This window comes from Carlito syrichta, unplaced genomic scaffold (genome assembly GCF_000164805.1).
Source record: "Carlito syrichta isolate Samal-C Ts95f unplaced genomic scaffold, Tarsius_syrichta-2.0.1 Scaffold302862, whole genome shotgun sequence".
Classification (NCBI taxonomy): Eukaryota; Metazoa; Chordata; class Mammalia; order Primates; family Tarsiidae; genus Carlito; species Carlito syrichta.
This window is the reverse complement of record NW_007246958.1, coordinates 1,034,923-1,046,265: the sequence shown is the minus strand read 5'-3', so window position 1 is coordinate 1,046,265 and position 11,343 is coordinate 1,034,923. Positions and strand designations below refer to the sequence as shown.

Genomic DNA, 11,343 nt, shown 5'->3' with positions numbered 1-11,343 from the left:
TCTCTAATTAATACAACACATAAAGCTTGTTCTAAAGAAAAAACCAAATTCTACATTTGCATTGATGTATTATTGTTAAAGCTTAATTTAATAAAACCTTATAAACAGACCCATCAATCTCCATCAGATTTGACCACACATAATAATACTTTTATAAACCTTTTTATCATCACTTATAATTTTTCATATTTTCTTTCTTTTCAACTTTTTCTGTCCATTCAGTTTTATCTGTTATTCTTTGTATTCTTTCAGTTAAAAATTATTTTTTAAACCCTCTAAACTAGGCAAATTGCTTTTTCCCTAACAAAAAACAGATATTCATGCCTTCTTATAGCTTTTTACCAAATATACATCCTATTTTTCTTACACATTTCACATACAGAATTGTTCTTTAATATTATTAGTTTTAATTACATATATTAATTACAATATTAACTCTTAGTAACCTTTATTTTCAGTGAAAAACCTAGGAAGTAAGAAATTTTAATTATGTACCAGATGCAGAACCCAGGACAAAGAACAGTGCTGTGAAGACATGCCAACCTCTCCCAGCATGGACAAGAGGCACAGCTGGACCAGAGAGAATGGTGTCCAGGTGTCCCCATGCCTCACCATGGTCACTGTTTAGACCTCAGAATCTAAAGGCTCAAATGAAAAGACATAAGTTCAAAGAAAAAAATTCATATAAGCAAGTTTTATGACTTAAACCATCTAACAGAGACAGTATAAATCTAACTGAATAGATTCAGGCAATAAAAGTATTAATTGAATTCTGAAGATATTTCTATTTTATTTTATTTACAATTTTTAAACTAACTTCACTTACCAAAGAGTATTAAAATCATGTGAATTTGAGAAACATTTGGGCTAGGTATTTAATTTATGAGCACTAATTTATCAGTCAGTTTAAGACATTATAGATAATATACACACACATATATATACAAATATAGACACAAATTAAGACTTTATAGCTTTGATTTTTAAATTTTAGTTATGAGATGAGTAAGAGTCACTGGTTTAAAAGGACAGCTGAATTCAAACCATGCCTTTGTAAATGGAATATGTTAAAGTTTTACATGGTCAAAACCCTCACTGAGTTTAGAGAAAACACAATGGTAAACTTACATCTCAAAGCACAGAGAGAAAATTTAAACTTTTTCAAAAAGTTTGAGTGTGTTAGTCAAAGGAAGATCTTTTTTTAAATGCCAATGTAATGTAAAGTCATAGGATTTTACAAGGAAACATACAGATGAGGCTATAGAAAATTTAGAAAACTTTAAAAAATAATCAGCTGAATGCCAAGAAGACATATTTTGGAGACCAATCTATTTGGATAGATGGCTTTTTAATTTTGTCTTAATTCTTCATCTGGACCACTGACCTCTGGGTGGAGCTCATTAACACATAGGGCCAAAAAAGCATTTTTGGGAATTTTGGGGTTTTTTTTAGGGCATAATATGTGAAAAGCACAGCTGGAAGACAGAACATCTAGATCTTTAAAAATCAAGGATTCCTGCCGGGCTCGGTGGCTCATCCTGTAATCTCGCGCCTTTGGGAGGCTGAGGTGAGTGGATTGCCTGAGCCCACGGGTTCGAGACCCACCTGGGCAGGCGAGACCTCATCACTACAATAAATAAAAAGTTAGCCGGGCGTGGTAGCGCGCGCCTGTAGTTCCGGCAACTCGGAAGGCTGAGGCGGAAGGATCGCCGGAACCCAGCAGGTCGAGGCTGCGGTGGCCGGGAGCGGCCACTGCACTCCAGTCTGGGCGACAGTGAGACTCCAACTCAAAAAAAAAAAAAAAAATCAAGGATTCCACCACCTTTTACAGTGAACTCTTGATGCCCCTGAAGAGGGAAATATGTTAAGACAAGCTTGTGCAAACACTTCTGCGGTGCACCTCCTTGCAAGATATTCCCCCAAGGTTGGTAGGCATTACCACATCACTCAGCCCACTCTGTGATCAGCTCACCCACTGTGGGAGTCTCATCCCTTGATGGTGAGTGCTGTCATAGACTCCAAGTGTTCACACCATACCTTTTAAATCTGAACACATAAAGAAATGAGTATCCTCCTATAGTGATAACCATTTATTGCAACAACTGTCAGCTACCTCCAAAGCTGTAGCTCTTGTTAGTGAGTTGCCAACCATTGCAGGCAAAGATCAAGTTCCCTCTTATAGTACAAAGTAATTATTGGCATTCCCAAAGATCAGGTAATGCAGTGTAATAGAAAGCAGAACGTTAGACCTGAGAAGAACTTGCCCATGACTCTTGAAATCCCATAAGTGTAAGAAATAGAATGATTTATTTTCACAATGAACCCTGAGGCTTTGCTGAGTCACCTCCTGCTTCTCTGTTCCCCTTTTCCTGGGCTTTCACTTTGGTGGGCTTTTATGTTCAAATCTCAAAGAGAACCAATCAAATTGAAATCCTGTAAAATCAGCAAATAGGACACATAAATGAAGGGATTTTGTAGCAACTCTAAACCAATCAACAAATAGGACATGCAAATGAACTACTTACATGACCCAATCAATGTGTGCCATGTAGGTGACATCTGGGAAAACGTAACCTCTGGAAAACCCAGCCTATGGGAGAACAGGGAAAGGACTTGCGTTCTAGGTTACAAATATGCTAACTGTAACAGCTCTGGTATGCCTGCCCACCAGACACCCCATCTTGCAACCGCCATTAAAGTCTCACTTCGCTGCACTCCATGACTCTGTGTCCATTCTTTGATTTTGGACAGGTGAATTCAATTCTCACACAAGGAAAACAGAAAGGGAGTAAGTGGTGACTTTTTTCAAGTGCCTTAAGGGGGCTGAGTCATTAGCAGTCCCCTCTAGATCCTTTCATGTGGTACCAAAGACAGCAAAGAAGAAGAATGAGTAAGGAGGAATAAAAGTAAATCGGAGAACAATTTCCTTTTTTTTTTTTTTTTTTTTGAGTTGGAGTCTCACTCCATTGCTCAGACTGGAGTACAGTGGCACACTCACGGCCACCCCAGCATCAACCTGCTGGGCTTCAGCAAGCCTAGTAAGTAGCCAGAACCGCAGGCGTGTGCTACTAGGTTCAGTTAATTTTTTGATTTTTATTGTAGAGACGCGGTCTCACCATGTTTCCCAGGCTAGTCTTGAACCCATGGGCTCGGGCAATCCTCTCACCTCAGCCTCCCAAAATGCTGGGATTATAGACTTGAAGCCACTGCACTCAGCCAAGGACAATTCTTAAAAAAGAAAGAAATTTTTTTAAAAAGTCTTCTCAAATCTCTTATTATCAGATTTTAGCCAGGATAAACAGCTGACATTTCCAGGTTTTGAATTAATTTTTTAATCAAAAGTACCCTCCCACCTCATAAGATCACCAGAAGACAGCTTAAAGAAAGAAGAGTCGTATTGGCCACAAATGGGTTACAACCCACATCTATCAAGCTACATTCTCTAGGGTCTGAGCTTCCCAGTTGACCAACTACACACAAAGGTCCAAACATCCTATATGCCCCACAGATGGAAGAAGACAGGAAATCAAAAGCTGCCTGTGGCAGGGAAAAGTATTAATACATGTGTACTCCAAAAAGTCAAATGTCACACAAATATCAAACCAAAAGAGATTACTTTCTCTACTGGGAATCAAACCCAGGCTGCAGGGATGAAAGCACAGTATTTTAACTATCAAACTACAAGGTGGAACACCCTCCACTGTGAATCCTGCAGGGGATTCGAAACAAGCACTTTGAATGTATAAAAGATGTTAACTGTTTAGATCAGATTTTTGCTTGTTAATTTATTTATTTTTTATTTATTTTATTTTTTAATTTTTTTGAGTTGGAGTCTCACTCTGTCGCCCAGACTGGAGTGCAGTGACCTGCTGGGCTCTGGCAATCCTTCCGCCTCAGCCTTCCGAGTAGCCGGAATTACAGGCGCGCGCTACCACGCCTGGCTGATTTTTTGATTTTATTGTAGAGATGAGGTCTCGACTTGCCCAGACAGGTCTCGAACCCGTGGGCTCAGGCAATCCACTCACCTCAGCCTCCCAAAGGTGTGGGATTACAGGCTGAGCCACCGAGCCCGGCGCTTATTAATTTAGTCAAGAAAATTTCTAGAGCTAGGAATGACTGTCTTATGTGCTTTTCCTTTAATTTGATCTTTTCATAAGTACAAATAAGACAATTACATAGAATTTTAAAACCTTCAATTAAAAAAAATTTGCTTTAAATAATGTAATTTTTATAATTTCCCTAGCTTGGGCTGGGCTCAGCGGCTCGGCCTGTAACCCCAGTACTTTGGGAGGCCCAGGCGAGTAGATTGCCTGAGCCTGCAGGTTCAAGACCAGCCTGAGCAACTTGGAGAGACCTCATCTCTTCAATAAATCAAAAATGAGTCAGGCATGGTAGCGGGCACCTGTAGTTCTGGCTACTTGGAAGACTGAAGCGGAAGGATCACCTGAGCCCGGCAGGTCAATGCTGGGGTGGCTATGAGTGTGTCACTACACTCCAGCCTGGGTGACAGAGTGAGACTCCTACAAAAAAAAAGGAAATTTTATAATTTAAAAGATGATCTTTTGGTCACTGATTAATTTTCAATGGTGAAAGGAGGTACCTATAGAAACCTAGAATAAACTTGGTTAGCGTAGTCTTTTTGCCCCAGCATAGCCATTTTTGTTTAGGCTTTACCCCTGACACGCTTTGAATCTAGCACAGGTAAGATATAGATAGATACACTTCCAATAGGCAGTTTTAGGAAGTATTCAGATATTCCACTGCAGGCCAAGATTGAAGCCTACCCCCACACCTTTGGCAAGTCTCCATCAAATGCAAGACAGGACAGCCCAATAGCCCAACCTTTTAATTCATGGTTTAACATAATAATCTCTAAGAAACTTTCAGGCCCCTTGGCTGTCTGAAGCCATAGAAATGAGAATAAGACCACTTTTTCCTCAAGGAGTTTGTGGATTACAAACCTCTGACAAGTCTCTAGCCTACCACCTGAGGGCATGAGATGCTAATGTCTGGCAATGTCAAGATCTAAGACTCTTGTGGCTACAATCAACATCAAAGACCTACAGCCATAGACATTCTTCTGGGCCTAAACCCCCTTACCCCAATGGCCCTTAAATATACCCATTTCTTGGCCCTATGATGCCACACTTGCCTCTGAGTGTTGGCCCCCTTTCCAATCTGTGAAAGGTGAATAATAAACTTTTCTTCTTTCTACTTTCCTCCTTACTGCAATCTTGCATTATTCCTGCAGCACTGGCACTGGTACTAGCCCACCCCACCTCAGTGGACCCTTTTAAATGGTGTACTTCTTCCAATAGTAACTCAGTTCAATTGTTATGGCCTGAGTAGTGCTCGGCTTCTCTCCTTGATACCAGTAAATTAAAGGGGCAGGGAACTGGTAGAAAGAAGTTTCTTTCTGAGTTCAGGTCCAGGGAGCAGAGCCAGACTCGAGGTCTTTCCAAAGTGGTTCAGCTCACCCCACAGGCTTCTGCAGTTCACTTTTATAAGTCCAGAGTTGTTAGTGCTTATATATTAGCCACAGGACCAGCAAAGCATTGTATAGAACTTGAGTCTCAGCCCATTTATCGATAGCAATATTTTTTGGACGAGACTTTCTGGTGCCAGGTATCAGAGATATCTCATAGTTTTTATCAGTAGGGGCCCAGCAGAAGTGGTAATCAAGCTCGCCATAGAGTAAAGGGCCTAAGACGTCATGCATTATGCAAAAGTTAATACAAATCACAAAACATATTGTATATTGATACAAAAGTTATATAAATCACAAGGTTTATGATTACATTGATACTATATTATTCAAACTTATAACCACTCAGAAAAAGGGAATAAAATGAGATTTGCAACTTTTAGTTGATTGGACATAGACTACAGGGAAGTCAAAGATCCCTTGAAGCTACTTACTGGGAGTGCATAGGAGATAAGGAGAAGCACATCTTTTATTAGCTCTCAGAAATATTGTTCTGGAATGTATAGGAGTGCTTGTGCCTTTGCCATGCCCTTCTCTAGGGGCTGTGACAATATGGACAGACATTAGCATGTCTCTATATCACAATAGCCTCTTCAAGAAAGACCCAGGATGTAGTTTTCCAGGTCAAGAACGAAGGGGTGTTTCCTAGAGGGGGCATAGAAGAAGCAGTCCCAAAGATCCCTCCCTTCCAAAAAAATTCCCTTCCAAGAATATGATAACAAAAGACTCTTGTTGCCACAGACTAACCAGGCAACAAAGATGAGATGACAAAACTCTAGTAGAGATAGGATTTCTTAAGACAAACTCCCGCAAGAACTTGACAGGTTCAGAACAAAATATGTACTAGTCTCAGGTTGTAGACTGACCACCTGTTGGCCATGCCCCGCAGTTGGTGGAGACCAAGATACTGTGCTCCCACTTGGTCACAAGTCAAACTTGCACAGCCATAAAACAACATGAAAGGAACCTCATCCAATATTCCTCTTCGTGACAGAACAATGCAGAAAGGCAAACACAAAGGAATACACTATTTTGGAAAGAAAAAGGATCACACAACATGAATATTCATACCACAAAGTACACCAAAGTCACTACACCCAAAACTAGTCACACAAACACTTTTCTCCCACTAAGAAAAATCTTGCAGGTAAAAAAAGAGACAGTGAATTTTACCATTTGTTCCAGCAGATGCCACAAAGAGAGAGAGGCCAGGAGCCTGAATGGGAAGAATTCCTTATCCTTCTTCCAGCTTGTCAGGCCCTAGCTTCCCTTAACTGAAGCTTCCAGAAGAATGGAACTTTGCCTGCTCACACCACCAAAAATGTAGTGGCCAAGGGAAAACTTTCCCTTCACTTTCTCAAGGTTCACTGAAAAATCAGCTCACAAAAGGCAGACTAATTGGAGAAAAAAAATATACAAATTTGATAACACACACATGGTGGGTGAGAGGTTAACCACAGAGTGATTACTCCAACTCGAGTACAGAAGCTGATGTACCATCTTGAGATTACAGAAGGAATGGGGGTTTGGATCAACAAAATAGGTTATGGTGTTACAGTAACTGTAGCAACTTACTGGGAACAGGAATGAATGCACTCAGAACAGGCATCAGAGATTGAGAGAAGAATCAAAGGTATTTATTCCAGAAGTCTCGGGGAGAGTAGCCTCCCAAAACCTGAGCCCTGACCCTCAGTTTCAAGCTGCTTTTATAGAACTTTTTGTGGTTACAATATACATGTATTTGCCTTTGGTGGGTTTACAATTTTAAATTTAGGATCTGGAACGGTTACTTCCGCAATAAGCATCAAAGCAGACATCTTTATGGACATTTCCATCTGAGATGCAGTAAAGCATGTTTACAGAAGCAGAGATTGCAGTTTAGGGAAATGGCATGCAACTGCCTACTTAAGATAAGACCCCTGAGGTCAACTTTCCTGCTTAATTCCTGTTTTTCTATCTCAATGGAAGGGGGGAAAGATGAGCCTGGCTAGCAAAGGTAGTTTTGTTACGTAAAGAAAATCTTACAGGTAACAGCCCTCAAAGAGAATAGATGGTAAATGTTTATTTTAGACTTTAAAATAAGACTCTCAGTTAATCTTTCTTAGCTCCAGATAAGGGAAGGCCTCAAAGAAAACCTGACTGCATCAGTGCAGAGTCTCTACAGATGCAAGTCCTACTCACAACAGACAGTTTTGCAAGGTTACTTCTGTTTGTTGGCTGTCTGAATAGCCATCTCAAAATATGTTAAAGAAGTATATTTTAAGCTGGGCACAATGGCTCAAGCCTGTAATCCCAGCACTTTAGTAGGCCAAGGCAAGAGGATTGCCTGAGTTCATGATTTCAAGACTAGCCTGGGCAACATGGTGAGACTTTGTCTCTATAATAAATAAATAAAAATTAGTGATAGGGCAAGCATGTAGTTCCAGCTGCTTGGAAGGATCGCCTGAGCCCAGCAGGTTGAGGCTGTAGTGGCTATGAGCGTGCCACTGCACACACTCCAACCTGGGTGACAGAGTGAGACTCTGACTCAAAAAAAAAAAAAAAAAAAAAAAAGGAAGTATATTTTGGGGGGAAATATTTGTATTTTCTTCAATAGCCATTTATCTTATTTCTCAAAGGCCTACAGGAAAGGATATATACAATTTTCAGAAGCTGTTTTGATTAAAGATCTATATTATAAGTTCTGTCAAAACTAGTTATATAATTGTAGGCAAATTAGTTTATCTCTTCAAGTCTCCATTTTTTTCTCTTGTTAAGTGAAAAATGTGTTTGCCATTCTCAAAAAACTGTGTGACACATGTGATCAGATCAAATAAGAGACTACTTTGAGAAAGTATTGATCAAATTAAAAAAGGCAGAACTTTTATAACTCATCTGGATATTTTGTCCTATGTTTGAATATGTGTTTTTCCATATGGAGAGATAGAGAATGTTATTACTGACCCTTCATTTGGAGTTCTTTGTTGAAGTTTGTCTTTCTTCTTTCTTTCTTCTCTGATTTTTACTTTTATTTTATGTCACCCATCCCCTTCTGGAATAAAGTGTCATAAACATACCTTTGTAAAACAACATTCACCCTTTGTATATTGAATCATGCTCCAAAGAATTAAGTTAGAGAATCAACTATATTTTAAGCTCTGTGATGTATATCTTATTAACCCTTTCTTTTAAACTTGTAATTTTTAGACCGCTGGAATTACTTTGCAAATAAGGAAGCAGGAAACATTATGTTGGGGCTCAGAATATAATACCCCAAAGTGAAGGCCTCAGAAGCAAAAGTTTAACTCTGACCTTCTGCCTTCCTGTCTGTGGCCCCTCACACCTCCCTGAGGCTAGCCATGGGAAATCTCTCTTCTCCAAGGCAGGTCATAAAAACCAGAATTCCTTCTCCTCAAAGCTAGTTATAAAATTTAGAAATATTACTCTAATTTTCCCTCCACATTTCTGTGTAATAGCTGGCCATAAAGAAATTATCTGAGAGCTGGTCTAGGGATAAGGATAGTTGCTGCCACGATGACAACCTTTGCCGTGGAACTCCAAGTGCCCATGTTGGGATATGAACCAATGATGGGATCTGATCCGAAGCCAGATGTTAACACCCAATTTTTACCTGGGTTTTTTATTTTATTTAAAAAAAATTTTTTTTTGAGTTGGAGTCTCACTCTGTCGCCCAGACTGTAATGCAGTGGCACGCTCTCAACCACTGCAAATTCACCCTGCTGGGTTCTGGCGATCTTTCTGCCTCAGCCTTCCAAGTAGCCAGAACTACAGGCGCGTGCTACCATGCTAATTTTTGATTTATTGTAGAGACGAGGTCTCGCCAAGTTGCCCGGGTGGGTCTCAAACCCATGAGCTCAGGCAATCCACTCACCTCAACCTCCCAAAGTGCTGCATCACCTGGGTTTTTAATGGAAGAATTGCCAGCTCCAGGACTCCACAACCTCGATCAATTAGTGGCCCTTCAGTAGGAGTAATGGAAATGCGATCACTTTTACTTGTAGGTGGGTCACTACCACAACCAGTTGTGCCAGCTCATAAAGATAAAAGTGGAGGTCCACCAGTTAGAAGTGTGTATGATGACATTTCTAGTCCAGGACTTGGGTCAATACCTTTCACGTCAAGAAGACAGCCAAACATTTCAGTAATGCAGAGTCCTCTTGGAGTTACATCAGCAACTCCGGGAACAAGGCAAAGCATGTTTAGTCCAACAAATATTGGTCAGTCACGAAAGACGACATTCTATCCCAGCTGGATCCTTTTTATGCTCAAGGAGATTCTCTGACTTTGGAAGATCACCTCGGTGATACTTGGGTGATCATGTTTGGGTTTTCTCAAACATCTGCTTCCTTTCTATTATTAAAATTTGCATAATATGAGAATATTTTAAAACATGTGATGTCTAACACAGGAAATTGGATACGTATTCATTATCAGTCTAAATTGCAGGCCTGGAAAATCATAAGCAAAGATGACTTTTTGGAGAATGCATCATGGTTCGTGTAAAACCATGTACTGATAAAAGTGTTATAGAAAACAATGACACCTGTGCTTTTTCATCTCCATCTCTAGCTTTTATACTACCAATCAAACCTTAGGTACATGGACATGACACGGATACCCACTATTGTCTGTCTATATTGCCAAAATCCTTAAAGAAAGGTATAATGAGTGTTCAATCAGGCCTGCACATACCTACATTCCTGAAAATTAACAAAAGAAAGTGTTTCCCTTATCTCCTATACATTCCCCATTAAGTCACTTCAAAGAAACTCTAACTCCCTGTTCTCACTCAACTGAGAAAAATGAATCCCTCTTCACTCCCTTTTATCAGTGATCATAGGTTTAAAAATATAGCATCCATGTATGTGTTGTAACTTATATAACTTTTTGTGTGTTACAGTTACTCATTAATGATATGTTGTAGAAAGTAATATTTTACTTTGTAATAGGCTCCGTTAACTTTCTTACTCTGTGGCAAACTTGATCAACTCTTCAGTGTAGTATTACTGATAACACTGCAAACTACTTTCTGGTAGCCAGCGCCAGGAAATGCAGGCCATAAATGTTACTCTTAACAAAATGCAGCTGTAACTTAAGTACTATATAATGTTCGGTCAGTCACATAGTTACTGTATAGGTACTAGCAACCCTGAACTTTTTAAAAAAATGTTTATTTTAAAGATAGGTACAATTCAGGGTTAGGTATACAAATGGTCATTGTACAGATAAAGTTTGGGCCTCACTTTGGTCCCCACTTTACCTGGAACCCTGAACTTATAAAAACAGACTGTGAAACCTAAGGGATGAGCAGACAGGTTCCAGAAATACCAGGAGCCAGGTTCTGTTCCCCTGAATTCTGAATTCAGAAATAGTCTTCTTTCTGCCAGTTCCCTGCCTCTTGACTTACTGGCATTGAGAGATAGCAGCTGAGTGTTTACTCAGCCCATAACAGACACAGCCTGGAAGTACTCCTAGGATTTCTACCATGAGACTTTTTGCCACAGCATACACAGCTTCTCTAATGACTATTGGGTTACTTCTGACAAACAAATGCCAAAAAAAAAAAAAGAGATGAAAGTCTTATATCCAAAACAATAGAGTACATATTTGGCTGGTGGTGTAATAAAAGCTAGGAGCTCCATTAAAAAGTAGGAGGTTGCTACACTAAAACAGAGTTAGCAGAGGACTGCTGGTTTCCTTTGTTTAGTTATACAACCACTGCTTGCAGTATTGGATAGCTATCTCCTACTACTTTTAGAAAGAAAACTTTTCCTTTTAGGGTACAGCCTATTTTTAGCTCACACTTTAAAATATGCTTGAGATACAGTTTAAAGAAAATTAAGTTGGGCACGGGTGGC

The 11,343-nt window shown here is 39.7% G+C and overlaps 1 pseudogene; it reads left to right on the top strand.

Moving 5' to 3' along the window:
* Positions 1-8,998: 8,998 nt before the first annotated feature.
* Positions 8,999-11,118, top strand: LOC103259545 (annotated as a pseudogene).
* Positions 11,119-11,343: the final 225 nt, after the last annotated feature.